Consider the following 14,700-nt stretch of genomic DNA (forward strand, 5'->3'; position numbering starts at 1 on the left):
ATTATTAAGGATGTCATAGCAGTGCATCTGGAAAATGGTGACATGATAGGTCCAAGTCAGCATGGATTTGTGAAAGGGAAATCATGCTTGACAAATCTTCTGGAATTTTTTGAGGATGTTTCCAGTAAAGTGGACAAAGGAGAACCAGTTGATGTGGTATATTTGGACTTTCAGAAGGCTTTCGACAAGGTCCCACACAAGAGATTAATGTGCAAAGTTAAAGCACATGGGATTGGGGGTAGTGTGCTGACGTGGATTGAGAACTGGTTGTCAGACAGGAAGCAAAGAGTAGGAGTAAACGGGTACTTTTCAGAATGGCAGGCAGTGACTAGTGGAGTGCCGCAAGGTTCTGTGCTGGGGCCCCAGCTGTTTACATTGTACATTAATGATTTAGACGAGGGGATTAAATGCAGTATCTCCAAATTTGCGGATGATACTAAGTTGGGTGGCAGTGTGAGCTGCGAGGAGGATGCTATTAGGCTGCAGAGTGACTTGGATAGGTTAGGTGAGTGGGCAAATGCATGGCAGATGAAGTATAATGTGGATAAATGTGAGGTTATCCACTTTGGTGGTAAAAACAGAGAGACAGACTATTATCTGAATGGTGACAGATTAGGAAAAGGGAAGGTGCAACGAGACCTGGGTGTCATGGTACATCAGTCATTGAAGGTTGGCATGCAGGTACAGCAGGCGGTTAAGAAAGCAAATGGCATGTTGGCCTTCATAGCGAGGGGATTTGAATACAGGGGCAGGGAGGTGTTGCTACAGTTGTACAGGGCCTTGGTGAGGCCACACCTGGAGTATTGTGTACAGTTTTGGTCTCCTAACTTGAGGAAGGACATTCTTGCTATTGAGGGAGTGCAGCGAAGGTTCACCAGACTGATTCCCGGGATGGCGGGACTGACCTATCAAGAAAGATTGGATCAATTGGGCTTGTATTCACTGGAGTTCAGAAGAATGAGAGGGGACCTCATAGAAACGTTTAAAATTCTGACGGGTTTAGACAGGTTAGATGCAGAAAGAATGTTCCCAATGTTGGGGAAGTCCAGAACCAGGGGTCACAGTCTGAGGATAAGGGGTAAGCCATTTAGGACCGAGATGAGGAGAAACTTCTTCACCCAGAGAGTGGTGAACCTGTGGAATTCTCTACCACAGAAAGTAGTTGAGGCCAATTCACTAAATATATTCAAAAGGGAGTTAGATGAAGTCCTTACTACTCGAGGGATCAAGGGTTATGGCGAGAAAGCAGGAAGGGGGTACTGAAGTTTCATGTTCAGCCATGAACTCATTGAATGGCGGTGCAGGCTAGAAGGGCTGAATGGCCTGCTCCTGCACCTATTTTCTATGTTTCTATGTTTCTATGTTTCTATGACACACTATAACACACTGTGACACACTATGACACACTATAACACACTGTAACACACTGTGACACACAATAACACACTGTGATACACTATAACACACTGTGATACACTATAACACACTGTGACACACTATAACACTGTGACACACTATAGCACACTGTGGCACACCAAGGCACACTGTGACACACTCTAACACACTGTGACACACTATACACATATAGAACACTATAACACACTGTGACACAATATAACACACTATAACACATCGTGACACACTATAACACACTGTTACACACTATGGCACACTGTGACACACTATAACACACTGTGACAAATTATAACACACTGTGACACACTTCAACACATTGTGACACACATGACACACTATAACACATTGTGGCACACAATAACACACTGTGACACACTATAACACTGTGACACACTATAACACACTGTGACACACTATAACACACTGTGACACACTATGACACACTGTGACACAATATAACACACTGTGACACACTATTACACACTGTGACACACCATACACATATAACACACTATAACACACTGTTACACGCTATGGCACACTGTGACACACTATAACACACTGTGACACATTATAACACACTGTGACACACTTCAACACATTGTGACACACATGACACACTATAACACATTGTGGCACACAATAACACACTGTGACACACTATAACACTGTGACACACTATAACACACTGTGACACACTATAACACACTGTGACACACTATGACGCACTGTGACACAATATAACACACTGTAACACACTATAACACACTGTGACACACCATACACATATAACACACTATAACACACTGTGACACATTATAACACACTGTGACACACTATAACACACTGTGACACTCTTTGACACACTATGACGCAGTGAAACACACTATAACACACTGTGACACATTATAACACACTGTGACAAACTATACACATATAATACACTATAACACACTGTGACACAATATAACACACTATAACAAACTGTAACACACTGTGACACACTATGACACACTACAACACACTGTGACACACAATAACGCACTGTGACACACGATAACACACTGTGACACACAATCCAGATATAACACACTATAACACACTGTGGCACAATATAACACACCGTGACACACTATACACATATAACACACTATAACACAATGTGACACAATATAACACACTATAACACACTGCAACACACTGTGACACATTATAACACATGTGACACACTATAACACCCCGTGACACACTATAACACACTGTCACACACTATGGCACACTGTGATACACTATACACATATAACACACTATAACACACTGTGACACAATATAACACACTTTGGCACACTATAACACACTGTAACACACTGTGACACACTATAACACACTGGATCACACTATGACACACTGTGACACACTATGACACACTGTGACACACTATGACACACAATAACACACTGTAACACACTATAAGACTGTGACACACTATAACACACTGTGACACACTATAACACAGTGTGACTCACTATGACACACTATGATGCACTGTGACACACTATGGCACACAATAACACACTGTAACACACTGTGACACACTATAAGACTGTGACACACTATAACACACTGTGACACACTATGACACACTATAACACGCTGTAACACACTGTGACACACAATAACACACTGTGATACACTATAACACACTGTGACACACTATAACACAGTGACACACTATAACACACTGTGGCACACTGTGACACACTATAGCACACTGTGGCACACTAAGGCACACTGTGACACACTCTAACACACTGTGACACACTATACACATATAGCACACTATAACACACTGTGACACAATATAAAACACTATAACACATCGTGACACACTATAACACACTGTTACACACTATGGCACACTGTGACACACTATAACACACTGTGACAAATTATAACACACTGTGACACACTTCAACACATTGTGACACACATGACACACTATAACACATTGTGGCACACAATAACACACTGTGACACACTATAACACTGTGACACACTATAACACACTGTGACACACTATAACACACTGTGACACACTATGACACAATATAACACACTGTGACACACTATTACACACTGTGACACACCATACACATATAACACACTATAACACACTGTTACATGCTATGGCACACTGTGACACACTATAACACACTGTGACACATTATAACACACTGTGACACACTTCAACACATTGTGACACACATAACACACTGTAACACACTATAACACACTGTGACACACCATACACATATAACACACTATAACACACTGTGACACATTATAACACACTGTGACACACTATAACACACTGTGACACTCTTTGACACACTATGACGCAGTGAAACACACTATAACACACTGTGACACACTATAACACACTGTGACAAACTATACACATATAATACACTATAACACACCGTGACACAATATAACACACTATAACAAACTGTAACACACTGTGACACACTATGACACACTACAACACACTGTGACACACAATAACGCACTGTGACACACGATAACACACTGTGACACACAATCCAGATATAACACACTATAACACACTGTGGCACAATATAACACACCGTGACACACTATACACATATAACACACTATAACACACTGTGACACAATATAACACACTATAACACACTGCAACACACTGTGACACACTATAACACATGTGACACACTGTGACACACAATATAACACACTGTGGCACACTATGGCACACTGTGATACACTATAACACACTATAACACTGTGACACACTATAACACACTGTGACACACTATAACACATTGTGACCCACTATAACACTGACACACGATAACACACTGTGACACACTGTGAGACACTATTAGGCACTGTGACACATTTTAACACGCTGTGACACACTATGACACACTGTGACACACTAGGACACACTGTGACACACTATGACACACTGTAACACACTGTGACACAATATTACACACTGTGACACACTATAACACACTGTGACACACTAAAACACACTGTGACTCACTATGACCCATTATGATTCACTATAACACATTGTGGCACACAATAACACACTGTGACACACTATAACACTGTGACACACTATAACACACTGTGACACACTATAACACACTGTGACACACTTTGACACACTGTGACACAATATAACACTGTGACACACTATAACACACAATAACACACTGCGACACACTATAACACACTGTGACACAATGTAACACTGTGAAACACTGTGACACACTTTGACACACTGTGACACACTATAAAACACTGTGACACATTATAACACACTGTGACACACTATAACACACTGTGGCACACTGTGACACACTATAGCACACTGTGGCACAACAAGGCACACTGTGACACACTCTAACACACTGTGACACACTATACACATATAGCACACTATAACACACTGTGACACAATATAAAACACTATAACACACCGTGACACACTTCAACACATTGTGACACACATGACACACTATGACGCAGTGAAACACACTATAACGCACTGTGACACACGATAACACACTGTGACACACAATCCAGATATAACACACTATAACACACTGTGGCACAATATAACACACCGTGACACACTATACACATATAACACACTATAACACACTGTGACACAATATAACACACTATAACAAACTGCAACACACTGTGACACACTATAACACATGTGACACACAATAAAACACAGTGACACACTATAACACTGTGACACACCATACACATATAACACACTATAACACACTGTGACACATTATAACACACTGTGACACACTATAACACACTGTGACACACTATGACACACTATGACGCAGTGAAACACACTATAACACACTGTGACACACTATAACACACTGTGACACACTATACACATATAATACACTATAACACACTGTGACACAATATAACACACTATAACAAACTGTAACACACTGTGACACACTATGACACACTACAACACACTGTGACACACAATAACACACTGTGACACACGATAACACACTGTGACACACAATCCAGATATAACACACTATAACACACTGTGGCACAATATAACACACCGTGACACACTATACACATATAACACACTATAACACACTGTGACACAATATAACACACTATAACAAACTGCAACACACTGTGACACACTATAACACATGTGACACACAATAAAACACAGTGACACACTATAACACTGTGACACACTAAAACACACTGTGACACACTATAACACACTGTGACACACTATGGCACACTGTGATACACTATAACACACTATAACACTGTGACACACTATAACACACTGTGACACACTATAACACACTGTGACTCACTATGACACACTATGACGCACTGTGACACACTATAATACACTGTGACATGATAGAATACACTGTGACACACTATGATACACTGTGACAGACTATAACACACTGTGACACACAATAACACACTATAACACATCGTGACACACTATAACACACTGTTACACACTATGGCACACTGTGACACACTATAACACACTGTGACAAATTATAACACACTGTGACACACTTCAACACATTGTGACACACATGACACACTATAACACATTGTGGCACACAATAACACACTGTGACACACTATAACACTGTGACACACTATAACACACTGTGACACACTATAACACACTGTGACACACTATGACACACTGTGACACAATATAACACACTGTGACACACTATTACACACTGTGACACACCATACACATATAACACACTATAACACACTGTTACACGCTATGGCACACTGTGACACACTATAACACACTGTGACACATTATAACACACTGTGACACACTTCAACACATTGTGACACACATGACACACTATAACACATTGTGGCACACAATAACACACTGTGACACACTATAACACTGTGACACACTATAACACACTGTGACACACTATAACACACTGTGACACACTATGACGCACTGTGACACAATATAACACACTGTAACACACTATAACACACTGTGACACACCATACACATATAACACACTATAACACACTGTGACACATTATAACACACTGTGACACACTATAACACACTGTGACACTCTTTGACACACTATGACGCAGTGAAACACACTATAACACACTGTGACACATTATAACACACTGTGACAAACTATACACATATAATACACTATAACACACTGTGACACAATATAACACACTATAACAAACTGTAACACACTGTGACACACTATGACACACTACAACACACTGTGACACACAATAACGCACTGTGACACACGATAACACACTGTGACACACAATCCAGATATAACACACTATAACACACTGTGGCACAATATAACACACCGTGACACACTATACACATATAACACACTATAACACAATGTGACACAATATAACACACTATAACACACTGCAACACACTGTGACACATTATAACACATGTGACACACTATAACACCCCGTGACACACTATAACACACTGTCACACACTATGGCACACTGTGATACACTATACACATATAACACACTATAACACACTGTGACACAATATAACACACTTTGGCACACTATAACACACTGTAACACACTGTGACACACTATAACACACTGGATCACACTATGACACACTGTGACACACTATGACACACTGTGACACACTATGACACACAATAACACACTGTAACACACTATAAGACTGTGACACACTATAACACACTGTGACACACTATAACACAGTGTGACTCACTATGACACACTATGACGCACTGTGACACACTATGGCACACAATAACACACTGTAACACACTGTGACACACTATAAGACTGTGACACACTATAACACACTGTGACACACTATGACACACTATAACACGCTGTAACACACTGTGACACACAATAACACACTGTGATACACTATAACACACTGTGACACACTATAACACTGTGACACACTATAACACACTGTGGCACACTGTGACACACTATAGCACACTGTGGCACACTAACGCACACTGTGACACACTCTAACACACTGTGACACACTATACACATATAGCACACTATAACACACTGTGACACAATATAAAACACTATAACACATCGTGACACACTATAACACACTGTTACACACTATGGCACACTGTGACACACTATAACACACTGTGACAAATTATAACACACTGTGACACACTTCAACACATTGTGACACACATGACACACTATAACACATTGTGGCACACAATAACACACTGTGACACACTATAACACTGTGACACACTATAACACACTGTGACACACTATAACACACTGTGACACACTATGACACAATATAACACACTGTGACACACTATTACACACTGTGACACACCATACACATATAACACACTATAACACACTGTTACATGCTATGGCACACTGTGACACACTATAACACACTGTGACACATTATAACACACTGTGACACACTTCAACACATTGTGACACACATAACACACTGTAACACACTATAACACACTGTGACACACCATACACATATAACACACTATAACACACTGTGACACATTATAACACACTGTGACACACTATAACACACTGTGACACTCTTTGACACACTATGACGCAGTGAAACACACTATAACACACTGTGACACACTATAACACACTGTGACAAACTATACACATATAATACACTATAACACACCGTGACACAATATAACACACTATAACAAACTGTAACACACTGTGACACACTATGACACACTACAACACACTGTGACACACAATAACGCACTGTGACACACGATAACACACTGTGACACACAATCCAGATATAACACACTATAACACACTGTGGCACAATATAACACACCGTGACACACTATACACATATAACACACTATAACACACTGTGACACAATATAACACACTATAACACACTGCAACACACTGTGACACACTATAACACATGTGACACACTGTGACACACAATATAACACACTGTGGCACACTATGGCACACTGTGATACACTATAACACACTATAACACTGTGACACACTATAACACACTGTGACACACTATAACACATTGTGACCCACTATAACACTGACACACGATAACACACTGTGACACACTGTGAGACACTATTAGGCACTGTGACACATTTTAACACGCTGTGACACACTATGACACACTGTGACACACTAGGACACACTGTGACACACTATGACACACTGTAACACACTGTGACACAATATTACACACTGTGACACACTATAACACACTGTGACACACTAAAACACACTGTGACTCACTATGACCCATTATGATTCACTATAACACATTGTGGCACACAATAACACACTGTGACACACTATAACACTGTGACACACTATAACACACTGTGACACACTATAACACACTGTGACACACTTTGACACACTGTGACACAATATAACACTGTGACACACTATAACACACAATAACACACAGCGACACACTATAACACACTGTGACACAATGTAACACTGTGAAACACTGTGACACACTTTGACACACTGTGACACACTATAAAACACTGTGACACATTATAACACACTGTGACACACTATAACACACTGTGGCACACTGTGACACACTATAGCACACTGTGGCACAACAAGGCACACTGTGACACACTCTAACACACTGTGACACACTATACACATATAGCACACTATAACACACTGTGACACAATATAAAACACTATAACACACCGTGACACACTTCAACACATTGTGACACACATGACACACTATGACGCAGTGAAACACACTATAACGCACTGTGACACACGATAACACACTGTGACACACAATCCAGATATAACACACTATAACACACTGTGGCACAATATAACACACCGTGACACACTATACACATATAACACACTATAACACACTGTGACACAATATAACACACTATAACAAACTGCAACACACTGTGACACACTATAACACATGTGACACACAATAAAACACAGTGACACACTATAACACTGTGACACACCATACACATATAACACACTATAACACACTGTGACACATTATAACACACTGTGACACACTATAACACACTGTGACACACTATGACACACTATGACGCAGTGAAACACACTATAACACACTGTGACACACTATAACACACTGTGACACACTATACACATATAATACACTATAACACACTGTGACACAATATAACACACTATAACAAACTGTAACACACTGTGACACACTATGACACACTACAACACACTGTGACACACAATAACACACTGTGACACACGATAACACACTGTGACACACAATCCAGATATAACACACTATAACACACTGTGGCACAATATAACACACCGTGACACACTATACACATATAACACACTATAACACACTGTGACACAATATAACACACTATAACAAACTGCAACACACTGTGACACACTATAACACATGTGACACACAATAAAACACAGTGACACACTATAACACTGTGACACACTAAAACACACTGTGACACACTATAACACACTGTGACACACTATGGCACACTGTGATACACTATAACACACTATAACACTGTGACACACTATAACACACTGTGACACACTATAACACACTGTGACTCACTATGACACACTATGACGCACTGTGACACACTATAATACACTGTGACATGATAGAATACACTGTGACACACTATGATACACTGTGACAGACTATAACACACTGTGACACACAATAACACACTGTGACACACTATGGCACACTGTGATACACTATAACACACTGTAACACACTGTAACAAACTGTGACACACTATGACACACTATAACACACTGGATCACACTATGACACACTGTGACACACTATAACACACTGTGACAAACTATGACACACAATAACACACTGTAACACACTGTGACACACTATAACACTGTGACACACTATAACACACTGTGACACACTATAACACCCCGTGACATCAATAACACACTGTCACACACTATGGCACACTGTGATACACTATAACACACTATGACACACTATGGCACACTGTGATACACTATACACATATAACACACTATAACACACTGTGACACAATATAACACACTTTGGCACACTATAACACACTGTGACACACTGTAACACACTGTGACACACTATGACACACTATAACACGCTATGACACACTGTGACACACTATGACACACTGTGACACACTATGACACACAATAACACACTGTGACACACTATAACACTGTGACACACTATAACACACTGTGACACACTATGATACACTATAACACACTGTAACACACTGTGACACACAATAACACACTGTGATACACTATAACACACTGTAACACACTGTGACACAATATAACACTGTGACACACTATAACACACTGTGACACACTATAACACACTGTAACACACTGTGACACACAATAACACACTGTGACATACTATAACACACTGTGACACACTGTAACACACTGTAACACACTGTGACACACTATGACACACTATAACACACTGGATCACACTATGACACACTATAACACACTGTGACACACTATGACACGCAATAACACACTGTAACACACTGTGACACACTGTAACACACTGTGACACACTATAACACACTGTAACACACTGTGACACACAATAACACACTGTGACATACTATAACACACTGTGACACACTGTAACACACTGTAACACACTGTGACACACTATGACACACTATAACACACTGGATCACACTATGACACACTATAACACACTGTGACACACTATGACACACTATAACACACTGTAACACACTGTGACACACAATAACACACTGTGATACACTATAACACACTGTAACACACTGTGACACACTATAACACTGTGACACACTATAACACACTGTGACACACTATAACACACTGTAACACACTGTGACACACTATAACACTGTGACACACTATAACACACTGTGACACACTGTAACACACTGTGACACACTATGACACACTATAACACGCTGTGACATACTATAACGCACTGTGACATACTCTAACACTATGAAACACTATAACACACTGTGACACACTATGACGCACTGTGACACAATATAACACACTGTGACACACTATTACACACTGTGACACACCATACACATATAACACACTATAACACACTGTGACACATTATAACACACTGTGACACACTATAACACACTGTGACACACTATGACGCAGTGAAACACACTATAACACACTGTGACACACTATAACACACTGTGATACACTATACACATATAATACACTATAACACACTGTGACACAATATAACACACTATAACAAACTGTAACACACTAACACACTATGACGCACTACAACACACTGTGACACACAATAACACACTGTGATACACTATAACACACTGTAACACACTGTGACACACTATAACACTGTGAGACACTATAACACACTGTGACACACTATAACACACTGTAACACACTGTGACACACTATGACACACTATAACACACTGGATCACACTATGACACACTATGACACACGGTGACACACTATGACACACAATAACACACTGTAACACACTGTGACACACTATAACAATGTGACACACTATAACACACTGTGACACACTATGACACACTATAACACACTGTAACACACTGTGACACACAATAACACACTGTGATACACTATAACACACTGTAACACACTGTGGCACACTATAACACACTGTAACACACTGTAACACACTGTGACACACTATGACACACTATAACACACTGGATCACACTATGACACACTGTGACAAACTATGACACACAATAACACACTGTAACACACTGTGACACACTATAACACTGTGACACACTATAACACACTGTGACACACTATAACACCCCGTGACATCTATAACACACTGTCACACACTATGGCACACTGTGATACACTATAACACACTATGACACACTATACACATATAGCACACTATAACACACTGTGACACAATATAAAACACTATAACACATCGTGACACACTATAACACACTGTTACACACTATGGCACACTGTGACACACTATAACACACTGTGACAAATTATAACACACTGTGACACACTTCAACACATTGTGACACACATGACACACTATAACACATTGTGGCACACAATAACACACTGTGACACACTATAACACTGTGACACACTATAACACACTGTGACACACTATAACACACTGTGACACACTATGACACAATATAACACACTGTGACACACTATTACACACTGTGACACACCATACACATATAACACACTATAACACACTGTTACATGCTATGGCACACTGTGACACACTATAACACACTGTGACACATTATAACACACTGTGACACACTTCAACACATTGTGACACACATGACACACTATAACACATTGTGGCACACAATAACACACTGTGACACACTATAACACTGTGACACACTATAACACACTGTGACACACTATAACACACTGTGACACACTATGACGCACTGTGACACAATATAACACACTGTAACACACTATAACACACTGTGACACACCATACACATATAACACACTATAACACACTGTGACACATTATAACACACTGTGACACACTATAACACACTGTGACACTCTTTGACACACTATGACGCAGTGAAACACACTATAACACACTGTGACACACTATTACACACTGTGACAAACTATACACATATAATACACTATAACACACTGTGACACAATATAATACACTATAACAAACTGCAACACACTGTGACACACTATAACACATGTGACACACAATAAAACACAGTGACACACTATAACACTGTGACACACCATACACATATAACACACTATAACACACTGTGACACATTATAACACACTGTGACACACTATAACACACTGTGACACACTATGACACACTATGACGCAGTGAAACACACAATAACACACTGTGACACACTATAACACTGTGACACACTATAACACACTGTGACACACTATAACACACTGTGACACACTTTGACACACTGCGACACACTATAACACACTGTGACACAATGTAACACTGTGAAACACTGTGACACACTTTGACACACTGTGACACACTATAAAACACTGTGACACATTATAACACACTGTGACACACTATAACACACTGTGGCACACTGTGACACACTATAGCACACTGTGGCACAACAAGGCACACTGTGACACACTCTAACACACTGTGACACACTATACACATATAGCACACTATAACACACTGTGACACAATATAAAACACTATAACACACCGTGACACACTTCAACACATTGTGACACACATGACACACTATGACGCAGTGAAACACACTATAACGCACTGTGACACACGATAACACACTGTGACACACAATCCAGATATAACACACTATAACACACTGTGGCACAATATAACACACCGTGACACACTATACACATATAACACACTATAACACACTGTGACACAATATAATACACTATAACAAACTGCAACACACTGTGACACACTATAACACATGTGACACACAATAAAACACAGTGACACACTATAACACTGTGACACACCATACACATATAACACACTATAACACACTGTGACACATTATAACACACTGTGACACACTATAACACACTGTGACACACTATGACACACTATGACGCAGTGAAACACACTATAACACACTGTGACACACTATAACACACTGTGACACACTATACACATATAATACACTATAACACACTGTGACACAATATAACACACTATAACAAACTGTAACACACTGTGACACACTATGACACACTACAACACACTGTGACACACAATAACACACTGTGACACACGATAACACACTGTGACACACAATCCAGATATAACACACTATAACACACTGTGGCACAATATAACACACCGTGACACACTATACACATATAACACACTATAACACACTGTGACACAATATAACACACTATAACAAACTGCAACACACTGTGACACACTATAACACATGTGACACACAATAAAACACAGTGACA

This window comes from Pristiophorus japonicus, unplaced genomic scaffold (genome assembly GCF_044704955.1).
Source record: "Pristiophorus japonicus isolate sPriJap1 unplaced genomic scaffold, sPriJap1.hap1 HAP1_SCAFFOLD_373, whole genome shotgun sequence".
Lineage (NCBI taxonomy): Eukaryota > Metazoa > Chordata > Chondrichthyes > Pristiophoridae > Pristiophorus > Pristiophorus japonicus.